Genomic DNA, 17103 nt, shown 5'->3' with positions numbered 1-17103 from the left:
CTAAAGATTATTCTTTAGAAAATAATGCTGAATTTGTGGTAAAAATAAACCTAATGCATTTTTTCAAACACAGAAACAATCTGTTATAGCTCTTTTGACAATTAAGGAAGAACGGACAAACTTGGGGAAAGAATAAAGACCTGTGTTAACTTCAGCTTTTCAAACATCTATTTCATTCACTTTTAACTCTCAAAGTATTTACAGTGATTCACTGACACTGTCCTTGATAAGTTCTGCTGTACAGGTTACTAATGACTGAAAGTGGCTTGTTCAGAGTTTTGATTTCAATAGTTAGCACAGGGCCAAAACCAAACTTAACTATTCATGTGTTAATTGAATAAAATTAGATAAGGGATAAGCTAAATATTTTTCTACCAATGATAGTGTAACAACTGAAAAAAGAAAAGGAAAACAAACCAACAAACAATAAGGTAAATCTTATCTTTGCATATGAGGCCTAGAACTAGAGTTTTAGATAATTTCCCATTCATTTTGAAAATGAATTTACAAAAAAAATATTTGCTATAGTTGTAGCTGTTACATTTATTACTGCCAAATCCGCAAGAGGTAAAGCTTTTGATGAGTTGGAGGAGACTGCTATACAGTGAAATCATATTCAACACTTAAGAAGATGAACACAGAGAAGCTGATAACAAGTGTGGAATGGGAGCTCAGTGTAGGTCCTTCAACAACAAAACAATTTCTCACTCTTGTAAAAGATAAACAATTTGAGGAATAGGAAGAATAAAACACATTCCCATGCCTCCCTCTCTGCTTTGCTGTATACATCAAACTTCTTCTTTTACTTCACTTTAAAATTTTTTAGATTATAATTACAATATTTCACCCTTCCCTTTCCTCCTTCTAAACCCTCTCATCTCAAATTCATGGCCTATTTTTTTATTAAGGAATATTTTTATTCATTTTTACATACCCACCATAGATTCCCCCTCTCTTCCCTCCTTCTGCCCCTCCAGCCTTTCTGCCCCATTTCCCCTCCTCCATTTCCCTCCTCCAGCAAGGTATGGCCTCCCATAGGGAGTCAGCAGAGTCTGGTACATTCAATAGAGGCAGGTCCAAGCTCTGTCCCATGCATCAAGGCTATGCAATGTGTCCCACAATTGGCAGTGGGCTTCTAAAAGCCAGCTCATGCACTGCTTTTTAAAGGTAGTTTTAAAATGCAAAATGGGACCTCATGAGCATGATGGTGAGTGAATAAAGCCAAGATGAATGGATAGGATAGCATTCTTTGTTTCCATTCATTTGACTTTTCTAAGAACAAACCTACAAGGGTGCAGAGAAAGATTAATCTAAACAGGTGAAGCACAGTAACTGTTTAGGACAAAGAGATTGTTCCTCTGTGGCTTTGAGGCCACAGTAGTGGATTCATAACTCCATGCACTTGTAAAGGCCACAAAACATTGGAGTACAAAGCCAACAACATTTCATTATTTACAATACTGCTTAGGAAGTTAAGGAAGGGGTTCAAACTTAAAAAGCAATGTGAGAAAATTATATAATTACTTTAAATGTCCATGTTCCTACTTCTGTGTATCTCCCAGCACTGGACATTATATCACTTAGGATAGTGATTTTTCCAAAATATACCATCTCCATTCTGTAAATCAGCACACTCTCATCTGATTTCTGTTTCTCTAAAACTGCCTACTGGGCCTTCACAGAAATGAAATAACATAGGAGGTAGTTCTTTTGACTATTGATTATGTATCAATGCATCAATGCTTCATTCCTTTTCAATAATCCTTTATTGCATGTGTGTGATATAGTACATCAAAAAACCTTATGGCCAGTAATAAGACATACAGATGAGACATATTTAAAGTCAGATCTTAGACATTAGTTTTAATAGTCTTTCCCAATGGGTGGAAATGCTAGACAGAGGTTTTGGGAAAGGCTGCAGTGGATTCAGGTTGCAACAGAGAGAGGAAGAAGACCTCTTATGGGGTTACAGCTCTAATAATGATGATCCACTAGTTATGAGGCCAGCATATTTAAGGAACATTTTTCTTAGGGTATATGTAAGTTAGCTCATGTAAGACTCAGATGATTGGTCTTTTCTGTTTGAAGACATGTCACACGAACCTGGCTGGGGAAGGAAAATCTTTTTAGTAACAGTAGAAGGATAAGGGTCAGACACAGTCCATGCAACATATTAACAGAAGGATTTAAGCAGACTTTTTCTGAAGAAGAGTTAATACTGAGAACCTACTTTTATTTTTCCATATAAAATTCCCTGTCTACTGCAGTTGTGTCATCATTTACATATCCATTCTTCCAGGAAGGACCTGAACTTGAGCTGTTTCTCCTCTTTGGTTCTTGTGAATGTTATGCTACAAATATTTGTATGAAATTGTATATAGACACGTTCACTCATTTCTTTTTGCTACCTACCAAGGTGTATGTTTGAGAAATCAAAATGTTTCCAAAGGCAGTGAGGCTCTAGCCTTCCCTTCATAGTATCTAAATATTCCAGCTTCAGCGCAGCCTCTTTGTCCTTGCCGTTGTCTATTGTTTTAATTGAAGCTGTTGCAATGGGATAAGGCAGCATGTCCCATGGCTTCAGATGATGTGTTTCTAGGATCACATCTTCTCACTTACTAACTAGCTACCTATATAGCTTCTATTGAAAAATGTCCATTAAAATTCTTTGACCAATTTCTGGTTGACAGTTGTATTACTCAGTTATAATAAGTCCTTGTGCTTTCTGGACACTAGTCACATCGTGGAGCAACAGTATTTATTCACTCTGTGTCTCATCTTTTAATTTTATTTACAGTGTGCTTTGAAGAAAAAAAAATCTCATTAATTTTGATGATGGACAGTTTAACTCTTTTGGCTAAGATTTTTTTCTAGAGCTGTATAATCTTTATTTGTTACAAATACATTTTACTCAATTTATGTAGCTGAATGTTTTCCTGTGTCCCACCTGGTCTGCCGCAGCTCAGACCCAAGTAAATACACAGAGGCTTATATTAATTATAATTGCTTGGTCATTAGCTCAGGCCTACTACTGACTAGCTCTTACATTTAAAATCATCTCATTTCTGTTTATCTGTATGTTGCCATGTGTTCCATAGCTTTACCTGTGTGCCATTACATGCTTCTCCCTGGATGATGGGCTGGTGTCTCCTGACTCAGCCTTCCTCTTCCCAAAATTCTCCTTGCCTGCTTATCCTATACTTCCTGCCTGGCTACTGGCCAATCAGCATTTTATTAAGCCAGTGTACAAAAGCATTATTCCACAGCATTTAACTTGTCTCCTGACAGCTGTCTGTGAGATGGAGCTGGCCGCCAGACTCCATGACCTAAGCGGCAGGGCTATGGATTCCCGCCACAGTACACAGAGGTGTCTCCAAGCCCCACAGTGTGGTGCATGGTGGATTTAGCCTTTGCTAGAACAGACAGAAAGAAATTGGTTTCTGTGCTATATGCTGCTTTCATGGAAGCATAGACCTATTACTTCTGAGAATTGGTGGTACACATTGCTCCCAGAAACAGAGCTGGCAGTAAAAACATCCCACAGCCATGTTGGAAAACTGAGGTGGGTGTTAGCAAGCACCAAAGCTGTCATTTCAGTCCTAGTAATGCTGCAATTTAAAGCAATAGATTCACAATAAGGCAGATTTAGTGGAATAAGACTTTAAACTGTCTACAGTGAGTATAAAAATATACAGTGAGTATATGTAGGCTTGGAAGAGAGAGGAAAGGAATATAGACAGGTGTATAAAGAAATAGAAAGTTTAAAAAAAAAATAAAATCTTTGGATCTGGACCGGAGCTCTCGTCTAGACCAGAGGTGAGTGCCTGGGGTCATCTCCAGGGAGGCCTGCCCCTATGTCCCATTCCTGGGCATCAGCCATTACTTGGAAGACTCTCCCAACTTGGCCCCTGTCTCTGGCCATCAGGTGGGGTCTTCAGGAAGGTTCCCCTTCTCCAAGACCTGCCTGGCAGACCCTGCAGTCTACATGCCCTGTCACCACACCCATCTGCCCGAGACCTCCCCCACATTTCCTGAGAATTGGAGACAAGCCCCCAGGTCCCATCTGGACCAGAGCTGAGTGCCTGGGATAACCCAGAAAGGCCTGCCCCTAGAACCCATCCATGGGCACCAGCTGTTCCAGGGAAGACCTGCCCAGCTTAGCCCCAGGTTCTGGCCATTGGGCTGGTCCTAGTGGGAAGGCTCCCCTCCTCCTAGATCCACCAACAGACACTGCAATCTATATGCCCTGCCCCACACCCATCCACCTGAGAACCCCTCCACTTCCTGAGACTAAGGGACCAGCCCCAAGCCCCATCCAGCCCAGAGCTCCCATACAGACCAGAGGTCTGTCTGGACCAAGACTGCTGATAAGACCAAGAACAAATCCATGAGGAGATGGGCAGACATCAAGGCAGAAGTACATACAACAAAATAAAGAGAAATACAGCATCACAAGAGCCTAGCCCTCCTCCAACAGCAAGACCTGAACATCACAAAATGGAAGAAGCAGAAGAAATCAACCTTAAGAATAACATCATGAAGATGCTAGAGACTTTTAAAGAAGAAATCAAAAATGAAATTGAGGAAAAGACAAACAAAAATGGGAAGAATGCTCTAAAAAAAAAAAACTAGAGGAAAACACAAGTAAAGCAGAAGAAAACAATAAATCTCTGAAAGAAAACCATGAAAAAGCAATGAAACAGATGAGGAAGACAGTCCAAGACATGAAAAGGGAAATAGAAAAAATGAAGAAGACACAAACAGAGGGAATGCTGGAAATAGAAAATCTAAGTAAACGAACAGGAACTACAGATGCAAATATAACTAACAGAATGTAAGAGATGGAGGAGTGTATCTCTGGCATTGAAGATATGGTAGAAGAAATAGATTCATCAGTCAAAGAAAACACTAAAGCCAACAAAGTCATGACCCAAAATGTCCAAGAAATCTGGGACACCATGAAAAGACCAAACATACGAATAATAGGGATAGAGGAAGGAGAAGAATACCAACTCAAAGGCACAGAAAATATATTCTACAAGACCATAGAAGAAAACTTCCCCAACTTAAAGAAGGAAATGCCTATGAAGATACAAGAAGCCTATAGAACACTAAACAGACTAGATGCCCCCCAAAAAAAGTCCCGCTCGCCACATAATAATTAAACAACTAAATGTACAGAATAAAGAAAGAATATTAAGAGCAGCAAACGAAAAAGGCCAAGTGACTTATAAGGGCAAATAATGTAATGCAGACACTAAGAGACCATGGATGCCAGCCTAGACTAATATAGCAAGCAAAACTTTCAATCATCATAGATGAGTGAACAAGATATTTCAAGACAAAGCCAGATTTAAACAATACTTATTCACAAATGCAGTACTACACAAAGCACTGGAAGGAAAATTCCAACCTAAGGAAGTCAAATACACCCTCGAAAACACAGGCAACAGAAAATCCCACAGCAGTAAACCCCAAAGAAGAGAAGTACACACACACTATCACCAAAAGGTAACAGGAATGAACAATCACTGGTCATTAACATCCCTTAATATCAATGGACTTAATTCACCGATAAAAAGACACAGGCTAACAGAATGGATATGAAAGCAGGACCCATCTTTCTGCTGAATACAAGAAACACACCTGAAATTCAAAGATAGACACTACCTAAGAATAAAAGACTGGGAAAAGACTTTCCAATCAAATGGTCATAAGAAGCAAGCGGGTGTAGCCATCCTAATATCCAGCAAAATAGATATCAAACTAAAATCAATCAAAAGAGATCAAGAAGGGCATTACATACTCATCACAGGAAAGATCCACCAAGACAAAGTTTCAATTCTGAACATTTATGCCCCAAACACAAGGGAACCCACACATGTAAAAGACACATTACTAAAGCTTAAATCTCATATAAAACCCCACACATTAATAATGGTAGACTTCAACACCACACTTTTACCATTGGACTGATCTGCCAAATGGAAACTTAACAAGAAATAAAGGAGTTAACTGATGTTATGACTCAAATGGACTTATTTAATAACTACAGAACATTCCATCATAACAAATCAGCACCCCATGGAACCTTCTCTAAAATCAACCACATACTTGGCCACAAAGCAAATCTCAACAGACACAAAAAAATTGGAATAACCTCCTGCATTCTATCAGACCACCATGGCTTAAAGTTAGATTTCAACAACAAAAACTACAGAAAGCCTACAATCTCATGGAAACTGAATAAACTAAGCTGAATCACCACTGGGTTAAGGAAGAAATAAAGAAATTAAAGACTTCCTAAAGATCAATAAAAATGAATATGCCAAATACCCAAAATTATGGGACACTATGAAAGCAGTGCTAAGAGGGAAATTCATAGCACTAAATGCCCACAATAAAGAAGTTAGAGAAATCTCACACTAGTGACTTAACTGCACACCTGAAAGCTCTAGAACAAGAGGAAACAAACTCATCCAGGAAGAATAGACACCAAGAAATAATCAAATTGAGAGCTGAAATCAATAATATAGAAACAAAGAGAACAATATAAAAAATTAATGAAACAAAGAGTTGGTTCTTTGAGAAAATCAACAAGATAGACAAGCCCTTATCCAAACTAACCAAAAGGCAGAGAGAGAGCATCCAACTTAACAAAATCAGAAATGAAAAGAAGAACATAACAACAGACAATGAGGAAATCCAGAGAATCATCATGTCATACTTCAAAAACCTCTACTCCACAAAACTGGAAAATCTAAAACAAATGGAAAATTCTCTGTATAGGTACCACATACCTAAGTTAAATCAAGACCAGATAAACTATTTAAATAATCCAATAACCCCAAGGAAAGAGAATCAGTCATTAAAAGTCTCCCAACCAAAAAAAGCCCAGGACCAGATGGTTTTAGTACAGAATTCTACCAGAACTTCAAAGAAGAATTAATACCAAGACTCTTTAAATTGTTCCACACAATAGAAACAAAAGGAACATTACAAAACTCCTTCTATGAGTCTACAATTACCCTGATTCCTATACCAAACAAAGATGAAACAAAGAAAGAGAACTACAGACCGATCACCCTCATGAACATTAAGGCAAAAATACTCAATAAGATGCTGGCAAACAGACTCCCAAGAAAACATCAAAACAATTATCCAACATGATCAAGTAAGATTCATCCCAGTGATGCAAGGATGGTTCAACATACAAAAGTCCATCAATGTAATACACCATATAAAGAAACTGAAAGAAAAAAAAAAACATGATCATCTCACTAGATGCTGAAAAGGCATTTGACAAAATCCAACACCCCTTCATGATAAAGGTCTTGGAGAGATCAGGAATATACCTAAATATAATAAAGGCAATTTACAGCAAGCCAACAGTCAATATCAAATTAAATGGAAAGAAACGCAAAGCGATTCCACTAAAATCAGTAACAAGACAAGGCTGTCTGCTCTCCCCATACTTATTCAATATAGTACTTGAAGTTCTAGCCAGAGCAATAAGACAACATAAGGAGATTAAGGGGATACAAATGGGAAAGGAAGAAGTCAAGATTTTGCTATTTGCAGGTGACATGACAGTATATATGAGTGACCCCAAAGATTCAACCAAGGAACTGATACAGCTTATAAACACCTTCAGCAACATAGCAGGATACAAGATCAACTCAAAAAAATCAGTAGCCCTCCTATATACAATTGACAAACAGGCTGAGAAGGAAATCAAAGATACATCACCCTTTACAATAGCCACAAATGACATAAAATACCTTGCGGTAACTCTAACTAAGCAAGTGAAGGACCTATTTGACAAGAACTTTAAGTCCCTGAAAAAAGAAATTGAAGAAGATATCAGAAAACGGAAAGAGGTCCCATGCTCATAGATAGGTGGGATTAACACAGTGAAAATGGCAATCTTATCAAAAGCAATCTACAGATTCAATGCAATCCCCATTAAAATACCAACACAATTGTTTACAGACCTGGAAAGAATAATATTCAACTTCATATGGAAAAACAAAAAACCCAGGATAGCCAAAAGAATCCTGTCTAATAAAATAACCTCTGGAGGCATCACAATCCCTGACCTCAAGCTCTACTATAGAGCTACAGTAATAAAAACAGCTTGGTACTGGCATAAAAACTGACATGTAGACCAATGGAATCGAATTGAAGACCCTGACATTAATCTGCACACCTATGACTATATAAATTTTGACAAAGAAGTCAAAACTGTACAATGGAAAAAAGAAAGCATCTTCAACAAATGGTGCTGGCATAACTGGATGTCAATATGTAGAAGACTGCAAATAGATCCATATCTGTCACTGTGCACAAAACTTAAGTCCAAGTGGATCAAAGACCTCAACATAAGTCCAGTTACTCTGAACCTGATAGAAGAGAAAGTAGGAAGTAGTCTTGAACACACTGGCATAGAGATAACTTCATAAATATAACACCAGTAGCTCAGACACTGAGAGAAAGAATCAATCAATGGGATCTCTTGAAACTGAGAAGCTTTTGTAAAGCAAAGGACACGGTCAACAAGACAAAGTGACAGCCTATAGAATGGGAAAAGATCTTCACCAACCCCACATCTGACAGAGGACTGATATCCAGAATGTATAAAGAACTCAAGAAATTAGACATCAAAATGTCCAACAGTCCAATTAAGAAATGGGCTATAGAGCTAAACAGAGAATTCTCAACAGAAGCTCAAATGGCTGAAAGACATTTAAGAGAATAATCAACATACTTAGTCATCAGGGAAATGAAAATCAAAACAACTCTGAGATGTCATCTTACACCTGTCAGAATGGCTAAGATCAGAAACACTGAAGACAGCTTGTGTTGGAGAGGATGTGGAGCGAGCAGAACACTCTTCCGATGCTGGTGGGAATGCAAACTGATACAGCCACTTTGGAAATCAATATGGCACTTTCTCAGAAAATTGGTAATCAGTCTCCCTCAAGACCCATCTATACCACTCTTGGGCATATACCCAAGGAATACTCAAACATACCACAAGGTCACATGCCCAACTATGTTCATATCAGCATTGTTTGTAATAGCCAGAACCTGGAAACAACCTTGATGCCCTTCAACTGAAGAATGGATAAATAAAATGTGGTACATATACACAATGGAATACTACTCAGCAGAGAAAAACAATGACATCATGAGGTTTGCAGGCAAATGGATGGATGTAGAAAAAATCATCCTGAGTGAGGTAACCCAAACTCAGAAAGAAAAACATGGTATGTACTCACTCATCGGAGGATACTAGATATAAAACAAAGATGACTAGACTGCTACTCACAACTCCAGGGAGGCTACCTAGAAAACAAGACCCTAAAAAAGACACAGGGATCGCCCAATGACAGAGAAATGGATAAGATCTACATGAGCAAACTGGACTGGACGTGGTGGGGGGTAATGAAGGTCAAGGGTCGAGGGAAAGAGAGTTTAGGGGAGTGGGAGATCCCAGCTGGATCAAGAACAAAGAGGGAGAACAAGGAAAAAGAGACCATGATAAATGAAGACCCCATAGGAATAGGAAGAAGCAAAGTGCTAGAGAGGTCCCCAGAAATCCACAAAGATACCTCCACAATAGAATACTGGCAATGGTTGAGAGAAAGCCTGAACTGACCTACTCTGGTGATAGGATGGCCAAACACCCTAACTGTCGTGCTAGAAATCTCATCCAATGACTGATGGAAGTGGATGCAGAGATCCATGGGCAGGCCCCAGGTGGAGCTCCAGGAATGCAATCGGCGAGAAAGAAGAGGGATTGTATGAGTGAGAATTGTTGAGACCAAGATTTGAAAAAGCACAGGGACAAATAGCCAAACTAGTGGAAACACATAAACTATTAACCAATAACTGAGGAGCCCCCAACTGGATCAGGCTCTCTAGATAAGTGAGACAGTTGATTAGCTTGAAATATTTGGGAGGCACCCAGGCAGTGGGACCATGACCTGTCCTCTAGTGCATGTGCTGGCTGTTTGGAACCTGGGACCTATGAAGGGACACTTAGCTCAGCCTGAGAGGAGGGGGACTGGACCTGCCTGGACTGAATCTACCAGGCTGAGCTCAATCCCCAGTGGAGTCCTTGCCCTGGAGGAGATGAGAATGGGGGGTGACCTGGGGGGAGAGCGGGGTGGGGGTGGAAGGGGGGAGGACAGTGGAATCCGTGGCTGATATGTAAAATTAAATTATAAAATTAAAAAAAAAGATGACATACTTTAAACCTTAAAAAAAACAATTGTCTCCATTATATTAGTTACTATTTTAATTTTTATGTGTTAAACACACATGTGATGACATATATATTTATATATATGTATTTCTCTTATATATTTTTGTGTAATATTTTTTACTCCAAATTTAAAGTAAATAAATAAATAAAAACTTTAAAGATAAAATAAAAGTAATATAATAAATAATTAATCCACATTAAGATGGATATTACACAGAGAATCTGGATTGTGTTATCTTTGGGATTTTGTTTTTTTTATTAAGAGATTTTCTATTCATTTTACATATCAACCACAGATTCCCCTGTCCTTTCTCCTGTCACACTCCAGCCTTCTCCCACCTACCCACCCCACATTCCCACCTCCTCCAAGGCAAGGTCTCCCATGAGGAGTCAGTAGAGCCTGGTATATTCATTTGAGGCAGGTCCAATCTCCTCCACCCTGCACCTATGCTGAGACACTTTGCTCAGCATAGGCACTAGGTTCCAAAAACCTGGCTCATATACTGAGGACAGGTCCGGGTCTCACTACTTGGGGGACCCCTAGACAGTTCAAGCTACACAACTGTCTCACTTATTCAGGGGGCCTAGTCCAGTTCCATGGCTCCTCAGCTATTGGTCCACAGTTCATGTGTTTCCACTAGTTTGGCTAGTTGTCTCTGTACAATTTCCAATCACGGTCTCGATATCTCTTGCTCATATGATCCCTCCTCTCTCTCATTGATTAGGCTCCTGGAGCTCCACCTGGGGCTTGGACATGGATCTCTGCATCTGCTTCCATCAGTCACTGGATGAAGGTTCTATCACGACAGTTAGGGGGTTTGGCCATCTGATCACCAGAATAGGTCAGCTCAGGCATCCTCTCGACCATTGTCAGTAGTCTATAATGGAGTCATCTTTGTGGATTCCTGGGGACCTCTCTAGTACTCTGATTCTTCCTATTCCAATGGTATCTCTTTCCTTGTTCTCCCATTCTGTTCCTGATCCAGCTAGGACCTCCCTCTCCCCTAAGCTCTCTTTCCCCAATACTTGCCCTCTGTTATGCCTCCCATCCCCAGTTTGCTCATGTAGATCTCATCCATTTCTCCATCACTGGGTGATCCCTGTGTCTTTCCTAGAGTCCTCTTTACTAGTTAGCCTCCCAGGAGCTGTGAGTTGCCATCTGGTTATCCTCTGCTTTACATCTAGTATCCACTTATGAGTGAGTACATACCATGTTTGTCTTTCTGAGTCTGTGTTACCTCACTCAGGATGATTTTTTCTACATCCATCCATTTGCCTGCAAACCTCATGATGTCATTGTTATCCTCTACTTAGCAGTACTCCATTGTGTATATGTACCACATTTTATTTATCCATTCTTCAGTTGAAGGGCATCAAGGTTGTTTCCAGGTTCTGGCTATTACAAACAATGCTGATATGAACATAGTTGGGCATGTGACCTTGTGGTATGTTTGAGTATTCCTTGGGTATATGCCCAAGAGTGGAATAGATGGGTTTTGAGGGAGACTGATTACCAATTTTCTGAGAAAGTGCCATATTGATTTCCAAAGTGGCTGTATCAGTTTGCATTCCCACCAGCATCGGAAGAGTGTTCTGCTCGCTCCACATCCTCTCCAACATAAGCTGTCTTCAGTGTTTTTGATCTTAGCCATTCTGACAGGTGTAAGATGATATCTCAGAGTTGTTTTGATTTTCATTTCCCTGATGACTAAAGATGTTGATTATTCTCTTAAATGTCTTTCAGCCATTTGAGCTTCTTCTGTTGAGAATTCTCTGTTTAGCTCTATAGCCATTTTTTTTTTTATTTAGACTGTTAGGTATTTTGATGACAAGTTTATTGAGTTCTTTATATACTCTGGATATCAGCCCTCTGTCAGATGTGGGGTTGGTGAAGATCTTTTCCCATTCTGTAGGCTGTTTTGTCTTATTGACCATGTCCTTTGCCCTGCAAAAGCTTCTCAGTTTCAGGCGGTCCCATTTATTAATTATTGCTCTCAGTGTCTGAGCTACTGGTGTTATATTTAGGAAGTAACCTCCAGTGCCAATGCATTCAAGACTACCTCCTACTTTCTCTTCTATCAGGTTCAGAGTAACTGAATTTATATTGAGATCTTTGATCCACTTGTACTTAAGTTTTGTGCACAGTGACAGATATGGATCTATTTGCAATATTCTACATATTGACATCCAGTTATGCCAGCACCACTTGTTGAAGATGCTTTCTTTTTTCTGTTGTACAGTTTTGGCTTCTTTTTCAAAAATTAGATGTTCATACATATGCAGAATAATATCAGGGTCTTCAGTTTGATTCCATTGGTCTACATGTCAGTTTTTATGCCAGTAAAAAACCAAGATGTTTTTATTACTTGTTGGGGCCCAACTCTGGACAGCTGTGTCTTGAATTTTGTGTGACCTTCCTTACTTTATCAAACCTTGCAAAAACAGGTTCCTGGCCTAACCGCGGGCTGTACAACTTCCTGGAGTACATGCTTATCAGCCAGCTGCACGGGCCTGGGACCAAAGTGACCTCACCCTTCCTTAGGAATTTTCCATTCTTCTCTCCTTTTGCTTCCTCTGCTCCCCCTCCCTGCCTGAAGCCCTGCTTATAAGCCTCAATACCCAGTCAATAAATGAGACCTTGACGTGACTCAGACTGACTCTGTCTTCCCTTATGCGCCTGGTCTCCTTTCTCTCTCGCCCCCATTGATCTTTCAGGAGGTGCCTCCTCGGGTCTCCCCAATAACTTGGCCCGCGGGACGGGTCAAGTGGTGCCCGAACGTGGGGCTCGAGGCACGGTGACCTGCCAGACGATGGACAACAGAAGGGGCCCCCGGAGAGGATCAGGGTAGAGACACCCAGACCGCATCACTCGTGCAACGCGGGAGAGTCTTGAGGTAAGTGTGTCGTCCCATCGATCATGGGCAAAAATTTATCTAAAGAGGCTGTTTTTCTCAAGGAGATGAAAGGTAATCTTAGGGAGAGAGGAATAAGAGTTAAGAAAAAGGATTTGAGGCCAGGCGGTGGTGGCGCACGCCTTCAATCCCAGCACTCGGGGGGCAGAGCCAGGCGGATCTTTATGAGTTCGAGGCCAGCCTGGTCTACAGAGTGAGATCCAGGAAAGGCGCAAAGCTACACAGAGAAACCCTGTCTCGAAACCCCCCCCCCAAAAAAAAGAAAAAGAAAAAGGATTTGATAAAATTCTTCCAATATGTGGAGGAGAAATGTCCCTGGTTAGTGATTAATGGACCAGGAATTCACCCTTTGACTTGGAACAAGGTTGGAAAAGATATTAACAAATTAATCAGAGACGGAAAAATGTCCCCGATGCCTTTTTTAGTTTTTATGGTGTGATTAGAGATGTTTTAAAAGAAGCAGAGGGAGATGGGCATGTTTTACATTTACTAGCTCTTACAGAGGATTTTCTCTCAAACTCCCCCTGCCTGACACCCAAGGGTCCAGAGGTTTATTGACATCTACCGGTAAGAGCGCTCTCTGTCTTGTCTTTGTCTCTCTGTCTTGTTACTTTTGTTTTATACTTTGCAGGCTTGATTTGTACTTTGCAGGCTCTCACTGGGACAGACGTGTCCGGACAGTGAACCTGTGGCGAAGGGAGACGTCCCAGAGCCCTAAGGCCACCGCAGAGGTGACCATTTGGTTTAGGAGCATCTTTGGGTATCTTCCCCCACAGTGGGAGGAAGTGCCACTTTGTATTTTGTCCCGGGAAATTGTCAGAGCCATTTTATGGGTTTTTTTTGTATGTTTTGTTGTGATCATTGTTACTTTACTCTCTCCTTCTTTTCCAAGAAAAAAAAAGAAAAAAAAAAGGTGCATGTCTGACTGACAGGGATGTGGAATCCCCTGATGCCTGTTTGATTAAGAACAGAGATCCTCGAGTCTGGATTGTTTTTGATGTGATTGAGCCTGGAGGGTTACCCCCCACCAGAGCACATCAGGCTGTCATTGTTCTTGGAGCTTTGTTGGTTGTTTTGTTGGGGCAAAGTTTTTTCGTGTTCCCTTGGTCTCCTGTGTAATGTATTAACTGTTCTCATTGTTGACTTGACTGTGACGGATGCTATGGGACAGTTCCCTTCTCCACTAGACCTTTGCCTAGCCCACTGGAAGGATGTGTGAGCCACAATAGAGGGAACTGGGTCCCCCACCCCCACTCCCTGATTGAACTGAGATAAACAGGTAGCTCCTGCCAGATGGGGCTTGCATACTGTAAGAGGGACTTGCTGGCTGTGAATGAGGCCCTCGTCTCAGTGCTGATGTTCCAGTTCTTGGATTGTCTGTGTAAATGTTATTTGTTTCTGTCTACTAACCTCCCTTATTTTCCTAAAGGAAGAGGAGGAAAGAGAGGCATAATAAAAGCCACCTCCTTCCCTCCCTAGCTCTCTTGCTATCAGGACTGCAGCACAGGCTGCTCTCACGAGGGTGGGGGTGCATGCTCTCCATACAGGTGGGCAAAGACAGGAGCTCTGGACAGGGCAATGGGGACTGCCTGCAATTGACAAAAACTGTGTGAACTCAGCAGAGAATCTGACTTTAGTCAGAGGAGTTAACAAAAACTTTTTTTCAGGAACACTGGCAGCCAAGGACATGCTCTATGCCCACTGCTCCCCTTCCCTTCCTTTACTGTGATAACTTCAAGGTCTCTTCTGCCGGCAGCAGCTTCTCTTATTAACCCTTCTCTGTCCTGATATTGCTTAAAAAGAAATGTTAAATTACCAGTTAAAGATACTGGGAAAATTGTGCTTTTGTTTCCACAGGAAAAATAAAAATTAACATGGGTTTTCATCATTTGAGTTCAATGGGTTACAAATACTTGCCATCATTTAAGAGAACTGGTTTCAAATTATTGTTGGTCAAGATAAAAAAAAAGTTTAAAAAATATATAAAATGCAAGTTATTAGAATATGTAAAAGCAAGGTATAAAGGTCTGAGGTTAAAAAGGCTTAAATAATGATTTTAAAAAATGACTTGAGATATATATAAAAAAAGAAACATGTTTCAGATTTCTTTGTCTTTCTATTCTGCTGTTACATTGAGACTCCAAAGGGTCATAGTTGTAAAAATGTCTGTCTACTCTACAGGTATGAATGAAAAATGTGGCCACAAGTATGTTTGGTTTTGAATGTCTGAGTTTGCATGTCCTTCATGTTAAGGAATACCAGTTAATACTAGTCATCTGGCTATTCAGATACTAGTTTAAAGCATAAACTGTTCTATTTTAATAAAAAAAAAACCTGAGAGGTATATTTGACTAATATATCTATAGGTAAACAAATTGGCCTGGTTATTGTTACCAAACTTAGAGATATTTTCAAGATTGGGCCTAGATTTGTTTGGCTCAGATACATTTAATAGATAATGTTCCTCAAACCTGTCAAAGATCTGTTAAATATGTCATTTACATTATTTGATAAAAAGCTTACTATAGCAAACAGAGACTCCAAGCTCCCCAGCAGCCAAGACTGATGCTGTCCTGACACCTGTCCTGCCAACACTATGAAGACTATAGGAGCCTGGGATGATGACAGTCTGGGTAATGGATAGTCTATGTTGTTTTTTAAATAGATTTAAAAGTCTGCACTCAGGTAAAGTTTATCCTTCTCAGATCTTTGATGACATTGATGACTGGACTAGCTATAGCTTTCTCAGCTTAGTAATTGATTGATCAAATGGATTAATTAATTAAAGCTAATAAGTCTTTTTAAAAAAAAGATAAACAGGTTCTAAATATAGACTTACAGATGCTTTTCATTGGGCCAAGGAAATTTCAGTCCAGTCTATACTTGGCTCTCTGGATGGGAAGGACACTATGGATTTCAGGGCAAATTGATAATACTACAATTACTAAGACTATGGGTCTAAAAGTTCCAAATAAGCTCATAAGTTTTAACTCCTGTTCCTAGTTTATATCTATCTCAACAGGTTTCCACTTGGCTGACAAATACATCCTAGCATCATTTGCTGGTGACAACCTACTGCAAATGACTGTGAGCCCTGAACTTGCTGAAAGCTGATATGGACCAATTCAGCTGATATGCATACCATCTCTTCAGCTGATCAATAAAACGTTCCCTCTTGTCTTTGACTAACATTCTGGCTTTCCAGGGCCTTGACAACAGCGTCCCAATGTCAGCAGTAAGTAATTACAGAAGAGAAAGCATCACCCTTGTTTCCTGCCCCCCTGGAATGTTAGATCAAAAGGGAATTTCTTGTCATAGGGAACCTGAGAAGTTCCAAGTTCCTTGAGGATAAGGAACTCTGTCAGCCATCATAAGGTTTTTGGCCCTTGTGCTTCTGCTAATTACTGTTGGCTCTTATATCACTGATGTCTTAACTAAATGATAATTCATGTCTGGGTACCACTAAACTGAGGATGCTAGAATTCCAAGATCCACCTCTGAACCCATGACACACTTGCAGATGGCAAAAACTGAATAAGGGGAAGCTCGCTTTGCCTTTGATAATGGGAAAACTCTTATGTTCTGGTCCAATTAGTCTCCGATATGGAATTCTTTGAGCAGAGAGGCAGATACACTCGAGAACCTGTGTCTATGACTATTGCCCTCTTGTTAGATATTGGGGGCATCACTGCAGGAATTGGTACAGGAACTACTGCCCTCGTGCAGAGCAACCACCTTATGCAGTTACAAATGGCTATGACTACTGACCTAGAGGCCATAGAAAGATCCATTTCTGCTCTGGAGAAATCTTTAACCTCGCTCTCTGAGGTTGTGTTACAAAACATAAGAGGTCTGGATTTACTATTTTTAAAGGAGGGGGGGTTATGTGCAGCCTTGAAGGAAGAATGCTGCTTTTATGCC

The 17103-nt window shown here is 40.2% G+C and overlaps 1 protein-coding gene across 11 annotated transcripts in view; it reads right to left on the bottom strand.

Moving 5' to 3' along the window:
* Sntg1 (syntrophin gamma 1) overlaps positions 1-17103 on the bottom strand; it is a 728018-nt gene that overhangs the window by 394410 nt on the left and 316505 nt on the right. The window lies entirely within an intron of this gene.

The sequence above is a fragment of the Peromyscus californicus genome, unplaced genomic scaffold (assembly GCF_007827085.1).
Source record: "Peromyscus californicus insignis strain IS unplaced genomic scaffold, ASM782708v3 Scaffold_5__1_contigs__length_169319896, whole genome shotgun sequence".
Lineage (NCBI taxonomy): Eukaryota > Metazoa > Chordata > Mammalia > Rodentia > Cricetidae > Peromyscus > Peromyscus californicus.
Note: the sequence above shows the minus strand (reverse complement) of the source record. Positions and strands in the feature narration are given on the sequence as shown.